The sequence below is a fragment of the Mustela erminea genome, chromosome 16 (assembly GCF_009829155.1).
Source record: "Mustela erminea isolate mMusErm1 chromosome 16, mMusErm1.Pri, whole genome shotgun sequence".
NCBI lineage: Eukaryota > Metazoa > Chordata > Mammalia > Carnivora > Mustelidae > Mustela > Mustela erminea.
Window position 1 is genome coordinate 9,767,471 of NC_045629.1, and position 18,773 is coordinate 9,786,243.

Here is an 18,773-nt window from a genome sequence, read left to right on the forward strand (position 1 = left end):
GTCAAAAAAAAATGTATATTCTCTAATATAGAGTAAGTCACTGCTGAAATGCTTATTATATAGGGTGGAGTTTGCTGGGTGATATAAGAAGCTGGAATATCCATAAATTACAGAGTGTTGAAGGAAAGCCAGGGAGTCAGGACAAGACTGTTTGGAATTGACTCAGGGTTGTGTCAGACACACACAAGGGGTGAAGGCTCGAAGGATAGCAGGTTAGCCAATTTTTGCATGAGGAATTAAACATTCCTTCTTTATTTGGCCATGAGAAGAAACAGGTGGGTTGTATAAGTCTGGAAAAGTTGGTGCAGCGAAGAGCTGTGAAGGTCATTTTGGTGCGTTACAGGTGTTCTGTAGGGAGTGGTGAGCTGTGCAAAGTGCATAGTTGTGCTGTCTGCAGGTGAATGGGGCAGGTGAGTGTGGACGGGTTTCAGCTCAGCAATCATTGCCTACCAGCATGTGTTGTGCCAGGCAAGTGTTGTGCCCAGCTTGGTGTTTGGCTCTGGAGCACTGCAGAGCTTTGGGGAGCCGGTTGGGGAGGTGGAGGGGACACATGCATGGACTGCACATGTGTGGATGTTAGTGTCAAAAGTACAGAAATAACAGACATAAGACCAGTGAAACATGGAACTAGTCGTCAGTGAAAGTTTATGGCTCACACCAGAAAGTTTGCAGACTGAGAGTGCTCAAACCAAAACCTGGAATGAGTCTCATATTATTATTATTATTATTATTATTATTATTAAGATTTTATTTTTTTATTTGACAGAGATCACAGGGAGAGAGGCAGGCAGGGAGAGAGGAGGAAGCAGGCTCCCCACCGAGCAGAGAGCCCGATGCGGGGCTCGATCCCAGGACACTGGGATCACGACCCGAGCCGAAGGCAGAGACTTTAACCCACTGAGCCACCCAGGCGCCCCATCAGTCTCATATTAAAGCAGCTTATATAGTGAAACGGCAGTGACTATTCTTCACTGAGATTGGTTATAATATTAGAATTTTCTTAAATGATAGGAAATTGGTCAGTGGTTACCATCTATCGACCTTGGGAAATAGTTGCAAGTTTTGTCAGAGGGATAACAGCTCAGGTCAAGTTAGTCTTATAAAATAAGCTAAATTAAATTTTGCTCTTATGACTCAACTGGCTTTGTCTGCTCCAAATTTTCAAGGCTCATCCTGTTTTTTTGTTTTGTTTTGTTTTGTTTTTAATTTTCACAATAGACATGCACCCCCATGCCTGGGGTGCATAGAATAGGGGCCCCTAACCAGCCTGCATCATGAGGAGAGGTAACTGGAAAGGTCTTTCAGATTTTGGAGATGGAATGGGCCAAGGTGGGGAGATGAGCAACCAAGTGGTAGTGGATTCTGGCACAGACTAGTCTGTCCTGGGCTCCAGCTCACATCATCTGCCTGCAAGAGGTCAGATGGGTGGCCAGTGGAAAACACCAGCCCATGAAGTCTTCATGTTTTCTTTGAGGGAAGTTCTGAGCTGTTACTCTTCTTTCTAATGAGAAGTTCAGAGTAGACCTCAGGAAAGAAATCTCAAGCATTATTAGAAATCCCATTAAAACAAAGTATGAATGTAAAACAGTGGCAATTTCATTAATGATGTCATTAAGGAAAATATAAGTCTTGATGTTTGGAGAAGACCCCAATCTGACTTGAAGTAGGGGAAACTCAGCAGGTTGACTATGATCCTGAAAGATAAGAATGTATTCTTATCTTTTTTAAAGATTTTATTTATTTGAGAGAGAGAGCACAAGTGAGCAAAGAGGGAGAAGCAGTCTCCCCGCTGAGCAGGAAGTCTTACTCAGACACAATTCCAGGACCCTGGGATCATGACCTGAGCTGAAGGTAGATGCTTAACCGAGTGAGCCACCCAGGCACCCCAAGAAAGTATTTTTTAAAAGGTCTTTTGTGGCAAAGGCTGGGAAAAGCCTATGCAATGACTGAAGTTGTAGACTAGGCTGATGAACATAGGAAAGAAAACATGCTCTAACTTCATTCTTAGGGAAATGAATACTAAAGTGTTTCTTGCCTTACAAAGTGACAAATATAAGAAAAAAAGAGCATGTCTTCGTAAGGGGGTGGTGTAATTTATACATTGCTGAAGAGCAAGTATATATCGAGAGCTAGAAAGGTTTATACCCTCTCACCCAGTTCCACCAATGGGACTTTATATTTAGAAAATAATCAGGTGTCATTTGTTGACTTCAGGAAGGGAAACTGGTCAGTGCGAGTCATGGGTTGGAAGGGAGACTTTTGACTGTATTGAATAATGCATTACACTTTTGGGGAATAAGCAGGTTAATAAAAACAAACTGATCATTATTTTCTAATAAATATGCACAGATGGAGGGCTCTACAACCATTTTTTATAAAATCATATTTTTAAGGGTATATAGGAAAATACTTTTACATAATGTTAGTTTAAAAAGCATAGTATAAGACTGAGGTGGCTGGGTGGCTCAGTCAATTAAGCGTCTTCCTTTGGCTCAGGTCAGGATCAGGTCGTAGGACTGCGGAGCCCCATGTTGGGCACGTTGCTCAGAGGGGAGTCTGCTTCTCTCTCTCTCTGCCCCTCCCCTTGCTCCTCTCTCTCTCACTCTCTGTCAAATGAATATATAAAATCTTTAAAACTAACTACCTAACTAAATAAATAAAAGCATAGTATAAGAATAAATATATATGATCCAGTTTTTCTGATAGTCTTCATTAGAATGCATTAGAAATGCTGGAAGTAAATTCACCGTCTTAGCATTTTTTTCTTTTCAAATAGATGAACTTTCTTCTTTGTGTCTTTTTGTATTTTCCAAACTTCGCATTATGTGTCTATTTGTATTTCTAAATAAAAATGTTTCTTAGAGTATACAGACATACAGACATCTCCATGTAAGCTGGTAGACTGAGTATATGCATTTATATCCTGTTTTTTCCCGCAAAATTCCATTGAAAGGGAAGATATAAAAATGTGAATAAAAAGAGTAATGCTTAGAGTAAGAAAGGGACTACTAGTGAGGACTAACTAGAAGTTAGAGTTTAGTAAGCAGATGGATTCTATTTCTAAAAACCAGAGCAAAAGATACCTTAACCTAAAAACACATCTGGGGAAGGTATGGCAGAAAGAGTTCTTCTTCCCAACAGAAACCTTGGGTAACTCCAATTCAGTAAACAAACAGACAATGGAAATAGGACATGGAGCATCCAGATGGATGAAGAATCTTGATACAAAAATAAAACAATAAGAGTATTGACATTAAATAGAGGACAATTATTTTGTAATTTGGAGCTAGATAAGGGAAACTCATCAATTACTCATGTGACTACACAAAAAATGTAAACTGTATAGCAAAGTAAAATGACATGCAATAGAGTAGGAGAAAATATGTTCACATAAAGAATTGATAATAAGCTATATTTTATAGCATTCCTATAAACTGATTTGAGTAAGGCAGTAGGAAAAACAGGTAAAGAAATGCAGAGGCAATATATATTAATGAAATATTACACAGCCATAAAAAAGAATGGAATCTTGGGGTACCTGGGTGGCTCTGTCGTTAAGCATCTATCTGCCTTTGGCTCAGGTTGTAATTCCAGGGTCTTGGGATCAAGCCCTGTGTTAGGCTCCTTGCTCAGTGGGAAGCCTGCTTCTCCCTCTCCCACTCCCCCTGCTTGTGTTCCCTCTCTCGCTGTCTCTTTCTCTGTTAAATAAAGAAATAAAATAAAAAAAAATGAAGTCTTGCCATTTGCAATGATCTGGTTGGATCTAGAGAGTATCATGCTAAGTCAAATAAGTCAGTCAGAGAAAGACAAATACCATATGAATTCACTCATATGTGGAATTTAAGAAACAAAACAAATGAGAACGGGGGAAAAAAAGAGGAGAGACAGATCAAGAAACAGACTCTTTTTAAAAAGATTTTATTTATTTATTTAGAGAGTACATGCATTAGTGGGAGGAGGGGCAGAGGGAGAGGGAGAGAGAGAACCTCAAGCAGACTGCCACCTAAGCATGGAGCCCACTACAGGGCTCTATCTCACAACCCCAAGATTATAACCTGAGCTGGAAACAAGAGTCGGAAGCTCAACTGACTGAGCCAACCAGGCACCCCAGATGCTTAATCATAGAGAAGAAACAGAAGTTGCCAGAGGGGAGGTGGGTGGGTGGATGGGTTAAAGAGGTGGTGGGGATTAAGGAGGTCATTTGCTGTCATGAACACCAAGTGATACGTGGAAAAATTGAAGCACTATATTTTGCACCTTTAACTAATACTATACTATATGTTAACTAACTGGAATTAAACTTAAAACTTAGAAAAGAAATGCACAGGCAATTCATAGGCAAATAAATACAAATGACTCTGAAAAGATCCTAAATTTCCCTGATATTCAGGAAAATGCAAATTAAATTGGAATATTATTTTTATTTAATCCTTCAATACTGAGACATTAAAAAGTTAGATTAAAATTCAGGAATGGTGAACACGTGAGAACACAGACATTCTCATGTATTGTGCGTGGGAGTATAAACCGGCCCATCCTTTATGCAAAGCAATTGGGCAGTAACCATCATGCCTTGTGATGCTTCTCCTCCAGGTCTAGGAATCACTGAAGCTTGTTTGCAATAGTAAAAAATTAGAAACTCCTTAAATGCCCATGTACCCTATTAATCATGGTGTAATCACATGATAGAATTCTGGGAAGTAGATAAAACGAATGAAGTTAGAACTATATTTACTGGCAGGAAAAGATCTCCAGGGTGTGTTAAGTGAACAAAAAAGCACAGAGTTATTCCACTGAAGTCAAATTTATGAGTACATTGTGAGTGTGTGTATGTGTGTGTGTGTGTAAATAGAGATGGAGCCATTCTCAGTGGTTACCCCAGCAGGAAAGAGAATTAAGAGGCATGAAAGGAGGCCTCCCATGTTCTGTCTGTTTCTGTATTATTAGATTTTTTTTTTTTTTTACAAATGTCATGCATTGTTTTATTATATCAAAAATCCAAATAATGATTAAAATGTACATACTTGCTGTCTAAAAAGGACTCTATTTTAAGAACATATTGTTTTTGGGGATTACTTTGCAAAATCTAATCACTCGATGATGCATTCAAAATATAGTTTTACCAAAATATATTATCTGGGGAGACTTGATTTTGGTAGTGGGAGATTCTAACATTTAGGAACAGAATTCATTGATAGGTAGATCTGCTCTTCCCATGACAATAGGAAGCAGTATTAGATATATTTGACTCATGTGAAAGTGTACAAAGAACAACACATAGGAATAGTAATCCAAGGGTTGAAAGAGATGGGGCACTTTTACTGCCACCTTACTGGGAAAGTAATCATATTCCAAAGAAACTAAGAAGTTTCAGAAGACTAAGGCTCAGGGGAGAAAGTGATGGGACGGGGCATGTGACTGGAATTCCCTGTGCCCAGCACACAGCCAAACTTTCCCCTTCTCCCTGTCCTGGAAAAATACAAAAGGAAGTGGTGTTATACTTTATTCTTGCTCCTCTATTTATTCCAAGATCATTATCGCCTGTAATGAACTTTTTAAAAAAATTTTTGAGCAATCATGAATTTATGGTAATGAACGTATGCAGATTTGACCTGGTTTTCTCTGCCTTGGTTGTGTAATCATTCTGGAAGATCCTTCAAACACAGCCAGTATCTCATGGTACACCTCTAAGTTTTCTCCTCTCTTTACTTTGCTTTTCTCTTCTTGAGTTTCTTTCCCCTTTTCATTCTATCTTTAATCAGTGGAAATACTACTATTGAAGGACATTAATTGCTTGTATTAGCTTTAGAACAATTTGCTGGTGGATGGATCCGTGATTAGGATGAGAAGCAAGACAAGCAATTTTCCCCTTCTTCAACCCCCACCCTATAAAGTTTTATTGAAGTGTAATTTGCATGCTAGAAAGTTCACTTATTTTCAGTGTCTAGTCTGGTTTTAGTAAATTTACGTTGTTGTGCAGGTGTGCATTATTGGGGTGCATTCAATCACCCCAATATCTTCTCTTAGGAGCACTTTAAACTCACTATTTGGCTTATTTATTGGAGAGTGGAGGTAGCAGATATGGTATAAATTCTGGCCCCAACACACTGTCTCTAAGGTGCTCCCCACTTCCCCAGTTCAACACCCTCAGCAATGTAACCTTTCTGGGATTCTGGGCATATATGGATGGTTCCCAGCCAATCCTCTTGCAATTTATAGGCTTTGTGTTTCTGTCTCTTCTCCGCAGTACGTGAGCACCCAGTTTGGACAGATATACCCCTCTTCCCTACCTCCTGACAAACACAACAAACTCCTGGCAAGCCAGCTCAACGTAGCCTGAGCCCCCAGTAATTTTACTTTCTTATTACCTAGCTCCTTTTCTGCACTGATTTATTATTTCATTTATTTTATTTAATGTTTAAGATTTTATTTATTTATTTGATAGAGTGCATGCACAAGCAGAGGGAGTGGCAGGCAGAGAGAGAGGGAGGAGCAGGCTCCCGCTGAGCAAGGAGTCAGATGCAGGGCTTGATCGCAGGACCCAGGGATCACGACCTGAACCTAAGGCAGTTGCTTAACTGATTGAGCCACCCAGGTGCACCTGAACTGATGATTTTAAAAGATGAAAAGAGGGGCACCCGGGGCGCTTAAGCCTCTGGTTAAGCCTCTGCTTTCAGCTCAGGTCATGATCTCAGGGTCCTGGGACAGAGCTGCGCATTGGGCTCTCTGCTCTGCAGGGAGCCTGCTCCCCCCCCCACCCCACATGCCTCTCTGCCTACTTGTGATCTCTGTCTGTCAAATAAATAAAATCTTTAAAAAAATAAAAAATAAAAAAAATGTTTACCCAGAGTTTTTCAAACCCAAGTTAGATTTTCTTCTAATAGTTAAGTGTAATTTTGCTTCACAATCATTTGACCCCGAGGACTGGCTTCGTCATATACATGGCAGACATCACTCTACATCTTCAAGGTATCATGAAAAATATACTTTAAGTACATGAAATACACAGTACATAAGAAATTGCATCTTTTCAATTACTTACATTTATAATTTTAAAAATATAAAAATTATAGATGACAAATTAAAAATGTATGAGAAAAGATATATCACTACAAAAGTTGTTTTAGGCGCTCTTCAGACAAGTTAGAAGACCATTGACATAGAGCATGTTTTCTTTCTTTAAAATTTTTTTATTGCCCTTTCTATTGCCTTGATAATGACCATTTTAGCATTTTATCATGTTAGTAATAGATGTTGCAATTAATAGTTACCAATTTGTAAAACTTTTGAAACTTGCTTTATCTAGCTAGAAACCATGCAATAAAGTAAACAGCATATCCAGTTATCAAATATAAATTGCTAGGGTTAGAAATTAGTTTTGAGTTGAAAGAGCGCTTGGTGATTTGTTAACCTCATTCTATAACCTATACCAAGTGCTTATTTAAGCATTATTTATAACGGCCCAAATATCCCGATCACTTGTGGCCTATTCATACAGCAGTATATTATATGATAATGAAAAAGATTGAACACAATTTGTGGAAAAAATTCACCGACATAATGTGGAGCAAAAGACTGACCCAAGTAGATCCGGGCAGAGGTGACACAGGTGTGTTCCCTATGGAGAAACTGATCCAGCTGTACATACTTGGTGAACTTGACTTAATATAGGTTGTAGTTCAACAGGAAGTTTACTTAAACAAAAAGACATTGTGCTTCTTTCACCAACTTGAAATCATGACAACTATTTTATATGAAGTATTCCCTGATTTTACCAACCTCCTATTGTTGCCAATAATGGTGATGGTATTCAGGTGAATAGTTTGTCGTGTAGAATATCTTTCAGCTTGAGCCTGGGCAGAAAATGCAGCTTGGTTGTGCCACTGAGTATTCTTAGGTAGTTCCACTTTGTTAAGACTTCATGTCCTGCAGCCCTTTGGGCAGGGGCAGTCCCTGCCAAATAGGTGTAATTGTGAGTCCAGTCATATGCAACAAGCTTTCAATTGGGCTGGGTTTCTTGCCGCACCTCTCATTCTGGCAGGGCCAAAGTGGGCTTTTAAAAATTCCAGGTCCACGTGAGGATTTTCTTGACAAATTGCAAAGGCTCGTGCTTGGTGAGGACGCTGTGAAGCTTCCAGAGCTGTGCATGGGTGCAGTGCACAGCGCCCCCAGGAGGAGGCTCAGGGTTGCTCCCACCGTTAGCACGTGGTGCCTGTTCCTGCACCTGCACCAAAGCACACGCCCCAGTTTGCACATGCCCATTCCCACTCTTCCCTTCCTACCCCAGCAGATCCTCGCCTCACCCACCCCTGCAGTGCTCCCAGGTGAGCCCCGCACATGCAGTAGGAGAGTCCTGTGCCAAGACAGGCAATCTCTTTCTGATTCCTCAGAAGTTTAACAGTGGGGGCGCCTGGGTAGCTCAGTTCATGATCGCAGGGTCCTGGGGTCCAGCCCCACTTGGGGCTCCCTGTAGAGCAGGAAGTCTGTTTCTCCTTCTCCCTCTGCAGCTCCCCTGCTTGTGCTCTTGCTTGCTCACTCTCTCACTCTCTCTCAAATAAATAAATAAATAAAATCTTGAGAAAATAAGTTTGACTGTAGACTCATAGTCTTTAAGAGAGCAATTCACAAAGAGCTTCCATATAATCAAATTCATGATTGTGGGTTTTGCACATCCTATGCTGGAGGGATCTTCACAGTTTGAAGAATGACAGTAGTAAATAAAACCTTCTGGAGAAACAGAAGGTTTTGGTTTGCCTGTGGGGAGCCCTCACCCTGGGAGGGACAAATACCTGTCCCCTGTGCGGATCAGCAGTCCCTGCACCTGACTTGTCTTCCACTGTGGGAGGTCTTTCTTTGTCCCCTTTCTGCTCCCAGCCAGTTGCCCGCTTCCCCCTGCTGGGGCGAGGCTGAAGGCCAGCGTGTCTGGTATGCCCATAGGGCTGAGCCGGAGGAGAGGGCCTCCAGGGAAGGATGGGGAAGTGTGGTAAAAATTGCACTGGCCCCTGGCTCAGCAGAAGTTGGGGCGGGGGTGCGTAATTGAGACAGCTAGCTTGCAGTCAGAGCTGATACTATCCGGTGGTAAGAGTGTGTGGTCATCATTTGCTGATCTGCTAAAGGGTTTAGGACAGGATCCTCACTGTCGAGGGTAGTTCAGGTATACACCGTGGAAGCCACCAGTGAGTGAAACTCAAATGGAGAAAAGATCAAATATTTTTATTTGGATTTATTGGATGTTAGAGCAGGAAGGGTTTGGAAATCAGTTAAACCCAGAAGTTTTCTACTGTGGTTTTGCAGAAGTAACTCTGGCACTGTGGAACTCTCAGTGCCCAGTCAACTATACCAGTTTTGCTTTGAATGTCTTCTATTTTGGGGAATAGCTAGTGGGTGTGAGTCTGGGCTCAAGGGATGGGTGTGGTGGAGTAGCGTGTGTCTGAGAGTTGGTTCTACCCCTTATTGTCTGTGTGATGCCAGATAAGCTGCTACTTGACCTTTCAGAGCTTTGGTTTCTTATCCGTAAGATGAGCATCACAATATACACTGAGAATACATTATGATACTGACATATATGAATAGCCAGTACCAAGTATTTGCAGTGTGCCATGCACTTTTCTAAGTTCATTGCCTGTATTCATCAATGTGTTTTATTACAGATGAGAAACCTGGGCACAGACAGATCAACTTGCCCGGAGTCATGGTTAGGAATTGGTGGCACCAGGAACGCATTCAAATCAGGACCACCATCTTGGCTGCGATGCTCCCCTTCTCCTAATCATAGGCAATAAAATATCGAGAGCTTTTATTTATTTATTTTAAAGATTTTATTTATTTATTTGACACAGAGAGAGAGAGAGATCGATCACAAGCAAGCAGAGAGCCGGGGTGCGGGAAGCAGGCTCGCTGAGATCATGACCTGAGCTGAAGGCAATGATTCCTGGACTGAGCCACCCAGGCAGTCCCAGAGCTTTAATTTATTGAGTATTTGCTCTATGCCAGCACTGTGCTAAGAGCTCTGTGTGGGTTATTGTGCAGCAATCCTTCCACCCCCCAACCCCACCCCACATCCATCACGTCCTCACTTCTCTGACTCGTGGCATGTTATTCCTCTCATTTTACAGGTTAGATTAACCAGGGCTGAGCGACCTTGGTGGAGGTCAACTAGTGGGTAAGTTGGGGATTGAGTCTGAACCAGCCGGCTTGTAGTCTCTCTCATAGGAGATCCAGCATCGTGTGTGACACACAGGCACAGGGACCACTTTAAGGACCTTCAATATGTAAACCTACTGAAGGTCTCGCACTACGGAGAACCTTCTACTCAGTGTTGTGTCTGCTTTTGCTATCTTAAAATTCGTCACCATTTGTCTTTGAACTTGACTTTTATAAATTGAGACTGATAGCCCCCTGCAGCGTGTGCGTGAGTAGGGACAGTAAGCTGCGTGGCCGTGTGCACATGGCGTCGTGGTCCTCAGCCGCCCACGTACGGGGTGGAGGGCGCACATACAACAGTGGGCTCTGCGTGCATGTGTGTGCTTTGGGGTAGTCTGGGGTACCACCAGCCCCAGGAGGTGGCTACGCTTGAACCTGGGCCTCAGTCAGTGGCAGCCGCAGCAGCCAGGGAGTTGGCGGTGGTGATAGACGCAAGAGACAGAAAGTCCCACGTGGGGAGCAGTGTCAAGATCAGGGGTTGAAGACAATCTTGCTCATTGTCCCCGTAGCCTGGCCCTGAGGCATCTGCACAAATATTAAATCTCCCATCTGAGCACCAGCACAGAAATGGCCAGGTCCCTGGTGGTAAACTGTGTCGATAAGTCATCGCAAAATCAAAGTGTACATGACATTGTAATAAAGCACAGCAAAGAGTTATTACAATTCCTCAAGGATTTAGAATTTCTGGTTGTGAAAACTGCTGTATGTTGCCAAGCAAACATTCACAGACTCAGAAATAAAAATTAAATTGATTTTTTAAAAAATATTTTATTTATTTATTTGAGAGAGAGCACACAAGCAGGGAGAGCAGCAGGCAGAGGGAGAGGGAGAAGCAGGGTCCCAGTTGAGCAGGGAGCCCCACTTGGGTCTTGATCCCAGGACCCTGGCTGGGATCATGACCAATGCTGTAGACAGACAGTGTCTGTTAATCGAGTGAACCACCCATGTGTCCTTAGAAATTAAATTTAAGGTTTCTTGCATAGGATGGAAAAAAATACCTTTCAGTTGCAGTTTCATATGAACCAATTTCTAGTAAGGCAAACAACTTCAAAATTACTTTTTCTCTTGTAATTGAAGATACAGCGACAGAAGGCATCAACAGGCATTTTGAATTATGAACAAACCATGAAGTACATCTTGGTTCCTTGTACAACATCCACAAGTTACAGGAAATGTCAGAGAAAACATTAAAATGCCATTGTACACATTTGCATTTAAAATTAAATATAAACTTCACATGCATCTGGATTGTATTATGAGTTAATATTTTTAGAAAAGTTCCATGAGATTGATCAGCTCTAGATGTAGTAACATTTATGTTTCAAAATAATTTACCAGGAATGTGTCTTATTGAAAAAAAAATTATCATAGTGTTATAGTCTATGATATACTTTCATAAGTTCTAGCAACAATTTCATCAGCAGAAAGTTCCTTTTCAAAGTTAAAAATATTATCTGCGGTCTTTTATTTGCCTAGAGCTATTCTACCGATTGAAAATGAAGTTACAAAAATATGGATTTTGGTAGTTTAAGAAATGAATCTGCAAAAAATTGAGCCAGGAAAATCTTCTAATCAATAAAGTTATCATAACATACACATTATTTATTGTATTATATAAACTAGGAAACAAATGAAAAAAAATTTATAGGTTTGTCCATGTGTCAGAATGATCACTTTTCCCTGCTTTTTGAACAGAGATCCCCACACTTTACTTTCTGCTGGGCCCTGCACCCTCTGTCCCAGCCTCACACAGCTCCCTGGTCCTCACACCAGGACCCCTCTTCACTGAAGCGCCTTGAAGCTACTGAGACCATGGTATCCAGGAGCCTGCTTCCTGCTCCTGAGTCTGGGATGATTGCTGGACACATCTTTTCATTTTAAGGAGAGATGGTGTATTTTCCTCACTGTTTTCTTTATATATATATATATATAGAGAGAGAGAGAGAGAGAGAGAGAGAAAGAGTGATTTTGTTTGCTTAAGGAGAGATGGTGTATTTTCCTCACTGTTTTCTTTGTTTTTTTGTTTATATATATATATATATATAGAGAGAGAGAGAGAGAATATATATATACATACATATATATGTATATATATTCTTTTTTTCTTGTCATCCCCGTGACCCAAATATGTAGGACTTTTCTGGGCCAACTCTGCTTCCATTCTGAATGCACCTGAAGTCCCTACTTAGCATTTTATGTTAATAGTGTTATTGAAGACAGATCCAGTTCCTTGGGGGCTAAGTGAAGCGTGGTATGAATGGATGGGAAAAATAAGCTTTATCACACAACATATGGGAGAAGCACAATAACATTTTCCTTTTCAGGAGTTTGTCCCCACCCTGAAAGTTCCTCCACTCTTTAGTTAGCTTATTACAATTTTCTTTCTCCACATCATGTCTCAAGAACCCTAATGTCCTAGACAATTCAGACCTAAACCGAAGCTTGCATACCCAAGTGACCCAACAGCCAGTAGAGAGCCTTGCCTGAAGAGCCTGCTATTCTCCATCTTGCCTCTTGGCTCATGGTGGGAGATCATTCCTCATTCTGAGAAGTTTCTAATATTCCTTCCAGAAAAAGCACGTTCCACCCTAAGGTGTAATTCTTCTAAAATAAGATATTCTCTATTTCATTTCTGGCTTTTCTGCTTACTTTTCATTGTTCTATCAAATTTGCAAAGTGACCCCAGACTCTCCTATTTCCTTTTTCTCTTACTGAGTTCTGTTTATGAGTCAAAAGTACACTCAGTAACTCCACAAATATTATACTTTACATGTAGTTCTTTAATACAGATTTATTGCAAAAATAAACCCTAAATAGAGATTTTCAGGATAGGAAGGTACCCAGATAATTTAGTCATGAACCCTTGATTTTCAGAAATGGAAAGGTCCATTTTCAAAGAGTCAAACTCAAGAGTCACTTGATCTCAGGCCACTGTTGGTATTAATTATTTCCTTTTTTAAAAAAATTTTATTTATTTATTTTTCAGAGAGAGAAAGAACAAGCAGGAAGAGTGGCAGGCAGGGCAGGCAGAGGAAGAAACAGGCTCCCTCCTGAGCAGGGAGCCTGATGTGGGACTCAATCCCAGGACTCCGGGAATCGTGACCTGAGCTGAAGGCAGTTGCTTATGACTGAGCCACCCAGGCATCCTGAGTTCCTTCTTATGTTAAGCCAAAATCTGTGTCTTTTCCAGTATCAAGGAAAGGAAAGGCTTACTTTAGAAAAAGAACTTTTGCAAGAGAAAGTGCTCTTATTTCCTAAAACCCATAGAAGATTCTAGTTGTCTCTTTTAGCATCATCAAAAACGACTCCTATCTCCTCAGCTTTTTAAATTTTTTTCAAGTATTTGGTTTAAAAATGGCTACTTCATTATTAAATGCTGTCTCCACATGTTAACATTTTGGACTATTCTTCACTGCGTTTGATTAGGAAGACTTGTGGAAGGAGAGTGACTCAATGAATCTTCTCTTCTCCAAAACAACATGCCTAGAAGCGCTTTAAGTACTGTGATCACGCAAGGTAGGACCTCACATGGAAGGTGTTATAGTAAGTGGTCTGCCTTTTGAAAACTTGGTGGAAGAAAAGAATAGATGTGACCAAATTTTAGACACAATCAGTTCAGTTTTGTAGCTTTGATTGGACAGATTTCATGACTCTATGTGAAGATCTGGAAGAGTTACATGGACACTATTACATATTCTAAAAGTTGCTGAAACAGGAAGGAAAAGTTCAATGCCCGCTAGGGAGTCTTGTTAGGTTCAACTCAACATTCAGACTCAGAAGACAGGCATGGCGAGAGTCTACCCAGAGGGTATGAAAGGAGCTTCAGGGGCCAGGGGGCAGTGGCAGACACTCCCCTGATTTGTATGGGGGTAGGCCTTACAGAATTCAACACACATGTCCAGGAAACTTCTCGTCAGATCCAGCTCTGGTGTTAGGAGATTCACACAGGGCAAGTGCAGGATCTGCCAGACATTAAAGTCTCATGCTCCATAGACCCACAACTTCATGGGCATAAATTCTGCGAACCTAGTTACCGGAATCCTCTAGCTCCAGGAAGCCCAGTGAATGGTGCTCCTCCCCATCAAGAGTTTATAATTCATTTATAATTTTTCTTGGTCTGATGCAAGTTACCAATTGGTGATCCTTTTTTCTTTTTCTTTCATTCTTTCTTTTTTTTAAACCGTAAGCAGCGTTGCTTAGAAACATATTTGACATTTGGCTTTTACCAGGTTGCTAGGAGAACAGAGCTATAGGAAGTTAACCTAAGAGAAAATTCTCTTGCAGAAAAGCAAAAGTTTTTTTTTTTTTTTTTTTTAAAGATTTTATTTATTTATTTATTTGTCAGAGAGAGAGCGAGCACAGGCAGACAGAGTGGCAGGCAGAGTCAGAGGGAGAAGCAGGCTCCCTGCGGAGCAAGGAGCCCGATGTGGGACTCGATCCCTGGACACTGGGATCATGACCTGAGCTGAAGGCAGCTGCTTAACCAACTGAGCCACCCAGGCGTCCTGCAAAAGGTTTTGTTAACACTTTACCCATGATGCATAAATACAAATGAAAGATAACAGAGAAGTGGACTATGCTGTTTCAAAATACTATAAATCTGTTAAATGGGAAGTTGAGTGAACTTCCAACATTAATTGGGAAATAGTCAAAACCCAAACAAACCAAAGGCTCTATGTGGCCAATAGGTCACATAGAGCTGTCACATAGGTCTTCTACCTTATTTACTGACTATCTTACTTGCTATCCTTTCTAGTGCCACACATAGTAGACACACAGGAAATATGAGTTGCCTGAATGCATCAGTGAATGAATAAAAGACTCTCCTTAGGCTCAACTTAGAAGCAGGATACATTCATGTCTGAATGCAGTCAAAGCTGACAGGTAGATCTTCTGATATCTCAGTGAGGACGTGTGCACCAGTCTATTTAGAGATAAAAGGCCCCTCCAAAGTCACTGCTGAGTGTCAACCTGGTTAGAGAAAGCATGTGAATGCCCCTGAGACATAAAGAAAGGTTAAGTAATTCTTTGAATTATTGGTTTAAGAAGGCAGAGAGGTGTCAAAATTGTAAGATAATTGAAAGATAATTACAAGTTAAAAGATAGTTAAAAGTGAATTCATTCTCTGAAAAATACTGTATTTTGGAATGTTTTAGTTCTCTGTTGGTCCCAAATTTTTCTCTAGTTTGTTCATATCAAGTCAAACTACTTTCTTTGTATAAATGTAGAAATATTATGTCACATATAATGGGATAAATCTTCTATATTGAATCCTCCCTCTTCAGTTAACAGAATATATACTTTAATTTATTTGAAATTTCATGTTTTGGTTTTAACATGACCAACTAGCTCTTGAACCTTGTAGAGGCCAAGCTAGATTGATGTTTAGTGGTTATGGTTCAAGAACCATTCCAAACCCAGATGGTGTTAAGAATTTTTGCCAAATTGGGGCAGCTGGGTGGCTCAGTCTGTTAAGTGTCTGTCTTCAGCTCAGGTCATGATCTCAGGGTCCTGGGATGGAGCCTTGCATCCAGCTCCTTGTGGGCCTGCTTTTCCTTCTCCTTCTGCCTGCCACTCCTTCTGCTTGAGCTCTCTCTCTCTCTCGCTGTCAAATAAATGAATAAAATCCTTTACAAAAAGAATGTTTGCCAAATGACTGGTATGTGAGCTGCACATTCAAGTAAGTATAGACTTTTTAAAAAGAGGGAGTTCTGTGAAGTGTGTAAACCTGGTGATTCACAGACCTGTACCCCTGGGGATAAAAATATATGTTTATAAAAAATAAAAAATTATAATAAAAAAATAAATAAAAAGAGGGAGTTCATATCATGTATTCAAATACATCAGTGTTGAGAATACCTTATTGACTTAATTATGAAGATAATTTTCCTTCCCAAACCAGTAGTATATAGCCATCGAAGGTACACCTTTTTCCTTATGGAGTAAAGAACTTAGGGATTGTTCAGCACATCCAGATGCAAACAAATGTGATTAGTTACAAGTTTATATTAACAAATAAGCATATTCAGTCCCACTAAGGACCTTGTTATGATCATCCAACTCCAGTCGGAATTAATAGGCAACGCAAATAAGCCTTCACTTTGTGAGGTAAACTGTATTTTTTTTTTTTCATTACAAAACTAGTATGTTTCTTTAAATCTGATTTGAAAAATTATCAGCCTAAAACACTGATTTACAAGGCAATTATTTTTAATTACCCCTTTTCTAAAGGTATCAGATATTGTCTATTTAAAAATTAAACTTGGGTCAACTTGCATTAATGTTTTTGTAAATATGTTATATTCACTGAGCTTATTGGAATGACTGTGATAGCCTCAGGTACTAAAGTGAAAAATGAGAGGAGAAACTGCATACATAGTTTGAATGCCTAGAAGAATCATCAGTGTGCTGACCATGTCCTGGGAATAAATTTGGCACTCTCGAAGACTTCAGGAACTGTTGGTGGGTGAGAATGCTTTCGCACTGGAAGGCGTTCTAGGTAGTCTATCCTTGTACATTTCATTTTATTTCCATATTTGAGGCTTCAGCTCTAGGTGTTTCCTCTCAGTTTCCGTCTGAACTTCATTTGCTTTCTCTCTCCTTCTGAAAGAAGCCACACAAACATTCACGTCAAGGTCAGCAGCAAGGGCTGTTATCATATTTGGTGATATTATTCTAGGGAAAAGCAGACCAAAAGAAAAAAATAATGTCAGAATCCTTTAAGAGGAGTCAAAAAGACTTCCTTGCGAAGATTACTTTTGAATTACATGAAGTGTGAATTGTTAGTTATTCATGTTATGCATGTGTGGCTAAATGAGAGATAAGTTCAGTTCTACATCTGGGGAGCTTTGGAAAGCTCCAATGCCCAGGCCACAATTTTTCCATGTCTTACAGCTGCTGGGTTCTGTGGCAAGACTATGTACATCTTTATTTGCTAGACTAACAAATGGTAGCAACAACTAGAATGAACACCACACTGATGAAAGCAGAGTTCTGTCGGGGTAGGGCCCAGGAATTAGTAGTTTTTAATGTTCCCCAGAAGATGCTAACAGGCACCCGAAATTGAGAACCATTGGTTTGGTTCTTTGAAGACTGAAAGACTATAACTTCAGCTCAGTTCTGCTCAACTCTGCCCAACTTAAATATTTATTGTGTGCATATTCTGTGTTTGGTAATGTACTAAGCCTGGAGCATGAAGCAGGAAACAATTGAAAAGAAAAATGTGTCCTGTCCTGCTGGAGCATGCAGTCTAGCTAGGAGGACAGATTTTAGTTACACAAGCAACCATAGGTGTGATGAGTGCTACAAAAGGCAGGTACACAAAAATATGTCGAATAAGATATAACTAGTGAAGGCAGTACTGGCTTATTAATAACATAATCTCATAACAGTGAATCACTGATTGTGTTTTCTATTCTGCTAGTAACTGATAACAAGGAGATGAGTATATCCTGATGGTAAGAACTTCAGATCTATAATCAGATTTTAATCTTTGGTTTAAAACTTTGCTCTGGCACTTATTAGCTATTTATTGCTTTAAAAATTACTTATTCATTATAAGTCACACATTTCTTCTTTAAGATTTTACTTATTTGAGAGAGAGAGAGAAGACAGACAGAGAGAGAATAAGCATGGGGAAAGGCAGAGACAAAGGGAGAAGCAGACTCCCTGCTGAGCAGGGAGCCCAATCCCAGGACCCGGGGATAATGATCTGAGCCAAAGGCTGACTCTTAGCAGACTGAGCCAACAAGGTGTCCCTAAGCCACATATTTTTTAAGTGTGATAAAGTGCATGCAAAGCCGTCAAGCAGAACCTGGCACATGCAGGTACAGGATGAATGTTAGATTTTGTTCTGTATTCTCTCTGGTGGAGACAGTGAACTGGGACAGAATCCATCCACAAATATTCTGGAACTCATAAAGCTGCCTTGCAAGAAGTTGTAGTGCTCTTTCACTAAATGAAATGAGGAACTTGCCAAATATCCTTAATATTCTTCTGGCAATGCACTTAGTTTTTTTGATCCTTCATTCTCAAAACAAAATTCTCCATTATTTGAACTAAAAGCAGTCACACACACATGCTCACAAATTTGAGGGAGTTCTATTCATTTCTGTTGAAATAAGTAATTTGTACTCTGTAAGGCTTAATGGTTGCTAAATTCTCTCAGTGTCTGGAGTAATGAAGAAACAACTAGCCATAGTCCAATAAATTGTCTTTGTGCTATTAAAGTACTTGCTCTTATCATTTAAAAAATATAAAGTTGCTTTCTGGTGAAAGAGATGGCAATGATGGGGCATTTTGTTCAAAAATAATCAAAATGTATGTCTTACATGCACACAAAATTATATGTCAATTATATCTCAATAAATCTGGAAAAAAATTAATCTACACATTGTTTCTTTCATCCCCTACTATTTTAGGATTAGTAATCGTCCTTTTTCTGGAGACTTTGTTTTTAGCTTTTATGTACATAGGGACTCCAGTACAAAAACCATCATTTAACATCACTGACTTCTTTGCTACTAGATGGCCCAGCAACTGCCCCCGTTCGCTCCTGGCCCCGGATGGGT